This window comes from Agrilus planipennis, unplaced genomic scaffold (assembly GCF_000699045.2).
Source record: "Agrilus planipennis isolate EAB-ADULT unplaced genomic scaffold, Apla_2.0 scaffold47, whole genome shotgun sequence".
Classification (NCBI taxonomy): Eukaryota; Metazoa; Arthropoda; class Insecta; order Coleoptera; family Buprestidae; genus Agrilus; species Agrilus planipennis.
Window position 1 is genome coordinate 1,645,829 of NW_020442442.1, and position 8,804 is coordinate 1,654,632.

The following is an 8,804-nucleotide window of genomic DNA, read 5'->3' on the forward strand; positions in this document are numbered from 1 at the left end:
ATTAGAGAATGCTCTTCATTTACTGATCAAAGCTTCACAACAAGAAGGGTTCAGTGACGATCTCATTAATCTTAAAAACCATACTGTAGTAGGTCACAAAAGTAAACTATTATGCCTAAACCCTTTTCTTGACAAACAAGGTTTAATTCGTGTAGGTGGTAGGTTAAGTAATTCCAATTTTGGTTATGACAAAAAATTCCCTATAGTACTATCATCAAAGCATGTTTTAACCAAACTAATATTCAACCATGAACACCGACGATTATTACATTGTTCCCCAAGCTTATTATTAGCGTCCATTAGAGAAAAGTGGTGGCCTCTCTCAGGAAGAAATATCGCGAGAGAAACAGTTCATAAGTGTATAATTTGCTATAAAACAAATCCAAAGTCAATTCATTATCAAATGGGAAATTTACCTAACAATAGAGTAGAACCTAATCCTCCATTTTTTAATTGTGGTCTAGATTATGGTGGCCCATTTTTAATTAAAGATCGAAAGACTCGAAATCCAAAATTAATAAAATCATATATCTGTTTATTTATTTGCTTTAGCACGAAAGCTATTCATCTTGAAGTAGTAAGTGATCTTACCACCGAAACATTTCTAGCAGCATTTAGAAGATTTGTTTCGAGACGTGGTAGACCACAAAATTTATACTCAGACAATGCTACAACCTTTATAGGTGCAAACGCACAGCTCAAAGAATTGTTCAATTTTTTAAAATCAAGTGATAGCATTATTTCAAATTCATTATTAAAGGAAAACGTAAATTGGCATACTATTCCCCCCAGATCTCCTCATTTTGGAGGTTTATGGGAGGCAGGTATCAAATCTGTTAAGGGACATTTAAAACGTATTTTGGGAAATGCACACGTAACCTTTGAGGAATTTTACACTATATTAACACAGATTGAATCAATCCTCAATAGTCGCCCATTATACCCATTATCCTCTGATCCCAACGATCTTTCCTGCTTAACCCCTGGGCATTTTCTCATCGGAAGACCGATTACATCGCTTCCTGATCCTGACGTCACCGAAATAAACGAGAGCAGATTGTCACGCTACCAAAGAGTTCAGCTACTGATACAGCAATTTTGGAAACGATGGAGCCGCGAATATATCTCGGAACTCCAATCCCGAAATAAATGGAAAGTAAAGGTACCAAATTCATTGCACAAAGGCTCTCTGGTCCTTATCCGGGAAGACAACTTGCCACCTTTAAAATGGACTCTTGGAAGAATCCTTGAACTTCATTGTGGACAAGACAACATCCCACGTGTTGCAACAATCAAAACACCGCAAACCACTATCAAACGTTCGGTTAACAGACTATGTGTGTTACCAGTGGATACTACCTACTAGATGTGCGAGTGTTAGTCAATATATGTGTTGAGAAGTGCCGTTTAAATTGAGTGACGATATTAGTAATAATTTTAGTTATAATTTATCACACAGATCAATATTCAAAAGTAATTTAGTTGTTCGAAAACTTTATAGTTTTCAAAGGGGGCAGAATGTTAAGTAGGAGTTAATTGTTATACATATTATTTTCAGTATTCGTAAATCATCGTCTTAATAACATTTACAGTTAATAATATTTAAGTAACGTTCATTCAGATATTTATTTCGTTTCATCATTTTTATTTTGTACGTTTCAATAATTCATCTTCAAAACGAATCTTTATACCTAGAAATTGTCACTGACTTTCTAAATTCCTGAATATTAATTTTTATGATACTGCCCGCTACCTGCAAGGGGACAGTTCTTACAACCAGGGTCGCTTGACGCTCTGATTTATCAACCCCCTCTAAATTTTTGTAGTTAGTAAGTAACATCCAGTATTTGTATGACTTCGATTTAAGTTGTTCAACAGTAAACACACTTTGTAGTTATCCTTACCATCATCATAGTTTTGTACCTTTGAGTCAAATTCTTCGTATTGTAAATATATTTATTAAGATTTAATATCCAACGTGTTTTTATCCTCCACCAAGAAAAGTTGAGTGTCGTTAACTAAATTCGAGTTTTGACATTCAAACGCAATCTAACAATAAACCATCAGTCATAAACGAATAATTCCCTTAATTAGTTGAATTAAAATGATTTTACCTGTATTTGAAAAATCCAATTGGCAGCGATGGTACAACTTAAAGCTAGAAATATTAATCGTTAAGGATAATTCAGCAATTTCATCAAAATGGCAAATATAGCTGATTTATATACATATGAATAAGAGAAATATAATACATAGGTAACTATGAGCGATGTGCCCTACGCCCCTACAGGTTTAGATCAGGCGTCGGCAACCTATGACCCGCGGGTCATGGGAAAACCTATTCGATAATTTCAAGTGACTCGCATGAATTCAGAAAAAAAGGACTGTTTAACTGACCCGAAATGTCTTCAAACTCATCATATTTTACGTAGTTCAGTTTGACCCGCGACTAATGAATGTTACCGACACCAGATATATATGATTCGATTCCTAGTCTGCCTACCCTAGCCTCAATATTTCTGTAATTTCATGTCTAATGAAAAATAAATTGTCTAAATTTAGGCCTTCTCTTCTGCCTTTCTTTCGTTCGCCTTATCTTTATCTCCTCAACCACCATTCCAGCGATGCCTAAACGTTTCGTATAATATATTCATATAATAAATATAAAACTTACCTAAGTTATCGAAACAGACTTTTCTCAGAATGGTTCGCTTTGTTGAGGGACGTGTTAGTTACGAAGAAAATCTGAAAGTTAAACAAGAGTTAGTACTAGAAAACTAATTAAACAAGACTATTAATACAATAAAATAACCTAAAACAGTTTAGCTGAGTTTTTTAATATTGTCCTAGATGCTAGATGTGCAAGCCACTCCTTAGCCCTTAGTAAAGAAAATAAATCTAAACATCTGAACCTAATAGGTATATAAGAAGCATAATGAGTCGCGGGAAAGAAAACATATCTCAAATAATTGTAGGTAGAAATCACCTTTATCACCCAAGGAACCTGATCCCTAAGTACAGTCTATTTCAATTTGCTAGAATTGTGACCTTGAAGAAATCTGCGCGAAGATAGAAAGAATTCACACTAGGCGTGAGCAAGACAGAAATTTTGTTTAGTTTTTTGTGTTTTGCCGGTCATTAAAATATATATTATTGTTGTTTTCGATGTGGCTTCCCCAAGAAGGTGTTGTTTACATAATCCAAACTGTTTTTGATATATATATGATGAATATATTTTTGAAAAATATCTAAAACCTATATCGTACTTCGTGGGGATTCTCTTTGGTTTAGTTTTTATGATCTACTAAAGGTATTTCAAAACTTTAAGATACAAATAAATTTTGAAGCAGTTTCCTAAAGGTGTATGAGTTCTATTAATTAAAAAAGAAACAGTATCTGTGTTCTCTAAACTTTTGAAAATAAGGTCGAAATTAGACATGTCAGGTACGCGGACCTTCCATTAAATGCCACCCTCGAGAACGTTCCCGTTAATAAAGTTGCTTAACCACTAAACCATTGTCATTTTGATTTTTGGTTGACGCATTTTAACGAGACGGTTGGGTTGAAACCGTTGAGACGAGCCTATAATGTTTATAAACGCTAAAAGTCTGCAAGGTGGCAAAATTGTGACCGCAGATACCGTTTATGAAAACCTGATATAAGTAGGTACTAACAAGCAACAGAAATTGTAACAGTTAGGCCATACTGATGTACGAGGGCGGTTCAATAAGTACCCGTGTTTGAAGACAGAGGAAGTTCCTGAGAGATGGCGTTATCATTGTGTGCTGCTATCTATCAAAACAAATTTCAGACTAATTGATAGGTTAATTTGGATTTGGCAGCCATTCGAATNCATTAAAATTCACCTCCCACACTCACATTTAGATCGATTCCCACAAAATGTGGGTGATTTTAGTGAACTGCAGGGTGAAAGATTTCATGAAGATACACGGACAATGGAAGAGCGTTATCAAGAAAGGTGGGACTACCATATGATGGCCGACTACTGTTGGAGTTTGCAACGAGATCAACCTGATGTCGTTCATTTAAGGAAATCGTCTAAAAGATCATTTGATAGCGTACAATTGAAATTTAGCTTACATATATAGTAATTTTTTTGTATTACTTAATCGAAATATTAAATCGTATATTTCAAAAAGTAAAGCTGTTAGCAATCATCCAATATTTTTTTCAAAATCAGAGCTATAGAAATACCCAATAAAAGTAAAAAAAATTAAGGAAACAAAAATGGTGTTGACCAGTGTAATCAAATGAAAATCAACATAACAACCCCTCATTTAAGGAAATACTTTAATTGCGCCTTAAAAATACTTAAAATAGGAGAGATGTTTATTTGAGTAAGTATAGTATACTTCGCTTGGATGGAATTTATCGCGCCGAACATTTCGGTTTCGGTTGTAGTTTCGGCAGGTTTGCTGCCGAAACCGAAACTCGTTTTTTTGCCGAAACTTGACCGAAACCGAAACCGAACTTTCGGTCGGACACTAATGATCGGTGGAGAAATGAGCTCCGCCGACAAATATGATTGAATTTGGAATTATGCTACGGCGCATCCCAATAAAGGGAAGGGGAATTACTCTAACCACTTGAAACGAAAAGTATGTAATATTCTGTTTACCCTTGACAAAAACACATATATAATTTTATTAGAGCTTCTAATAAGTTCTAATACTATATTTTTTTGTAATTATAGAAAACTCTTGCCATTCTTTCAGACATTGCAACTATTCTGTAATAATTCAGGCAATTATCTGTACCACAAAAGCCTCCTCATCCTAAGACTCCTTTCAAGATTATCCTTTGTCGTCGAAAATATCACTTTAGATATAGTACATAAAACGGAAGAACAACTGGCCAGTTCTGTCATTATTATTATCTAAAGGGACGAAGGGACGCAGCAGAAAAGGGACTAGTACATATAGATGGCGGCACTGTGCAGTAATCGCTTTTGACATTTTGCGTACGCAATCGCAACATCAAAGGCCAAACACTAACGAATGCCTTTCAGCACGACTCTCTCCCTCCGATCCCTATGTTGTCGTCCTTCACTTCTTTTTAATGACATATCCTCCTTGTATCTTGTCCTGGCCGCCCCGGATGAGCTGATGAAAAGGGCACGTGAACATGCCAGAGACGCTAGCACTTATTATTAGGACATTTTTCTGAATGTTTGCTTTTTCATTAATATTCCGCTCAAGTACGGGGAATCCCACGGATTTTTAAACAACTTCAGCCACTTCATTATATCCACCTATCTGTCGCAACCGTGCCTACAAACAGGTATTTCGCCCAGTTTCGAACGAAATGATTTTAATTATTCCTTTTATTCCGAAGAGAGAGAAAAAAAAAACAGATTTTTTAATACGAGTGCGGATTAAAAACCGTCGCGATAATTACTAACTTGAAATTGATTTAATTCCTTTAATTAAACAGATTAAGTCGACAGGTGAAAAAAAGGTTCAACATTTCTATCAAATAATTAGAGGGATTGGGATCCATCCAGTGGGAAGAGCCTAAAAAACATGGCACTATAACGTACTATGCAAATTTTTTAAAAATCATCATAAGGTCGTCAGGCCTAAGACTGGTTGGACACGCACCTGTACTCTTTCCTATCCTGAGCTAATCATTGCATTTCCCTAAAACTAGAACATCCCACATCCTTAACTATTTGCGAACAGTAATCTACTCCTCCTAACTCCTGTCTCTGCTTCTAATATGTCTCTGACTAAACCTTCATGACTGATAAGGTGTCATGTGTCCTACCAACCTATCTCGCCTATTTCTTATTGACTTCCATAGAGTCCTCTGTTCTCTTATTCTTTCTACAGCCTCTTCATTTCTAACCTTCTCTATTCACGGTACCCCCATCATTCGCCTGTAATACCACATTTCGAACGCTTCTAAGCTTGTCTTTCCCGCCGCGCCCACCGTCCATGTTTCGCACCCGTACAGCGACACGCTCCAAACATACACCTTTAATAATCTTTTTCGAATTTCTAAATTAATCGTTTCTTTTTATTGAAAGCGACTCGACCCTGCGCTATCCTCTGCTTTACATCCCTACTACTCCTTCCGTCCTGACTTATCTGACTTCCCGGATACCTCAGTCACTTCTTGTAATCCTTCGTCTTCTATCTTTATATTCGCTCTTTTCGTAACTACATATAATACATTTCCTTGCTTTTTAGATACCCGCCAATAACTATTTGAACAACCCTCATTTTAGGCATATTAAAAAAAGTTACTGTCATTAACGAAATATGTTTATTTTGTGTTAATACAACTGCGGTTAACTATTCATGAATGATTTACAGTTTTTTGAGATGAATACCAGATAACGTGGTCGCCGCAAGTACCAAACAGATGAAACTAGTTTTACTAGGTGTGTGTCTATATTTTGGGATGATTATGTTTGTGTTAACGCAAGTCCTGCATTTTACACTGTTTAGCTTATTAGGCTTTGTTACACTCTTATTTTTACTAAATGAAACAAAACATCACTGACATTTGCAATAGAGACACCGTGGAATGAGCCCACTAACCTCTACAATGATTTTAATAAATAATTTCACCACCCACATGGATCGTTCCCATACAACCCTCATCTGAAATACAAGTTCTGCCACTAGGTGGTGTTATGCCTATTTCTATGCTTTTACCAATTACTACGTAAGTTAAACCTGGCATAAAATACTTTTTGGTAAATGATGTCAAAAAAAGCTACAAAATTTAAAAGAGAAAACTCCCTTTATAATTAATTTCTCATAGAAGACTTTATATTTTACACGAGACAGTTTCAAAGGTTAAAGAAACTTATTATAAACATAAAAAGGTGTTTATATGTCTAAAAAAAGAAAATGTGTGCCTCAGTCATTTTACATAGACATAGATTTTAAATATAATTACTAGTCTGCTTGCATTTAACTCTGAGAAAGTAGTGATTTAATGTATAAATTCAGAAAATGAGGCGCTAACAAGGTAAAGGAGTTATGTAACAAAAAGGCAACGCTAAAAAGAGCAGAGTACCTACTCATTAAAAAATTTAAAGGAAAACTTTCTGTTCAAAAATGTTATTAACAAGAGGTCACTATTATTTTATATAGTACGACGGATGTTATAAAAAACAAATTATAACTAAAAGTTAACTAAATGACATATTGTATACCACTACTCCTTCTTTTTCTGTTTAATCTATCCCAATTCCCAAACTATTACTTTAAAGGATTGAATTATACGTTAGTAGAGACTGAGTTTATAGAGAGAAACGAAAAAACCGACTCCAGCAATAATCCATCTATATATATAAAAGAAAGTCGTCTTAGTTACACTATTTATAACTCAAGAATGGCTGAACCGATTTGGCTGAAAATTGGTGGGGAGGTAGCTTAGAACTAGGAGACGGACATAGGATACTTTTTATCCCGTTCCCGTGAAAAAAACAATGTGGTATAAGAAAACGCAACTGACAGCAAAACGAAAAATTTGTCAGTCAAACTATCAGTCTAGCCGTTCATTTGTTAAAAGTGGTGTAATATAATGCAACGTAATGTTGTCTATGGTTAAGTACGGTGTTTTATCTATAGTCAGATTTATCTGAAACTTGGCCTTAATGCTTTTTCATATAAAATTAGTGACATACATACCTATTTCAACATTTTACAAAATTCTAGTCAATTTCATTTAGTAAGCTTTCTTGTTGTTGTATTTTTGTGAACTGTTTTATGATTTATTAAATTTTGAACTAGGTGCTTCTAAACTTTTGTCTCGAAGTTGCTAGAGATTTTCATTATATTCCTTCTTAGACAACCCGTTGTTCAATTGTGATGAAAACAGAAAAAGGTATATGGAAGAGCTTTTTTCGTTGTTCTTTTTTATGATATCCAGCATAAAAAACTATATAGAAAGGTAGAAAATATAGTTGGGATGATCAAAATTAGCAAAATCTACATTAAATTAACTGTAAAAATGGATACATCTTCTCTCTTATTTTCATTTGGCACTGTAACTTGAACACACCCTTGTTAAGATAGGAAATGCTTCATAAGTAGTATAGGCAAAGTAAAAAGAGATAACCAAATACAGTAGAACCTTGATAACTTAAACCTCGATAACGTAATAACCTCTATAAATTCATAAAATTTTGTGTTCCCCTCCCCTAGGAGTCCAAAACCTCTATTACTTAAAATAAAAACTCTCTATAACCTAAACGAATAATCTGGGCATCGCACCTCAGTAAGCAGTGAAAAGTGGTTTGAATCGGGAGAAAGTCTTCTATGTAGAAGACGAAGAATTTCTGAATTTCCTAATTTAGAAAAATGCTTGTTAACTTCCCATTAGGAAGTTATTGTAATTGGGTCGAAAAGTGAAATCGGAATTTTCATTATATTTCCACGTTTTAACATATTAGTAGCATGCTAGCCATTTTTTTTGATGATGTGTGTATGTACGTACGTACGTACGTACGTACGTACGTATGTACGTACGTTCGTATGTCAGCATTTTTTTCGTTTTCGATATCTCAAGAACGGATTGAGATATCGCCCTCAACCAAAATTTTTTCGAAAGATATTATCATAATGAAGATCTGAAAGAAATTTGAACGAAATCGGTCAAGCCGTTTTTTTTTTATAAAAAAAAAACGAATTAATTACAAACAATTTAATTAAAATACGTTCTAATCTAATCACAACAATGAAGTTACGGAATCAATAATAACTGTATTATCTAATGGGAAGTTAGTCGTATTAGCACCGACCAAAGCGTGCTCAGACCAATTTTTT

The 8,804-nt window shown here is 34.6% G+C and overlaps 1 non-coding gene across 1 annotated transcript in view; it reads right to left on the reverse strand.

Annotated features, from left to right (window-relative positions):
• Nucleotides 1–8,804, reverse strand: part of LOC108744593 — a 181,713-nt gene that overhangs the window by 162,468 nt on the left and 10,441 nt on the right. Inside the window, exon 2 of the transcript XR_003232302.1 lies at nt 2,675–2,745. This is a non-coding gene — a transcript (uncharacterized LOC108744593). The remainder of the gene's footprint in view (nt 1–2,674; nt 2,746–8,804) is intronic.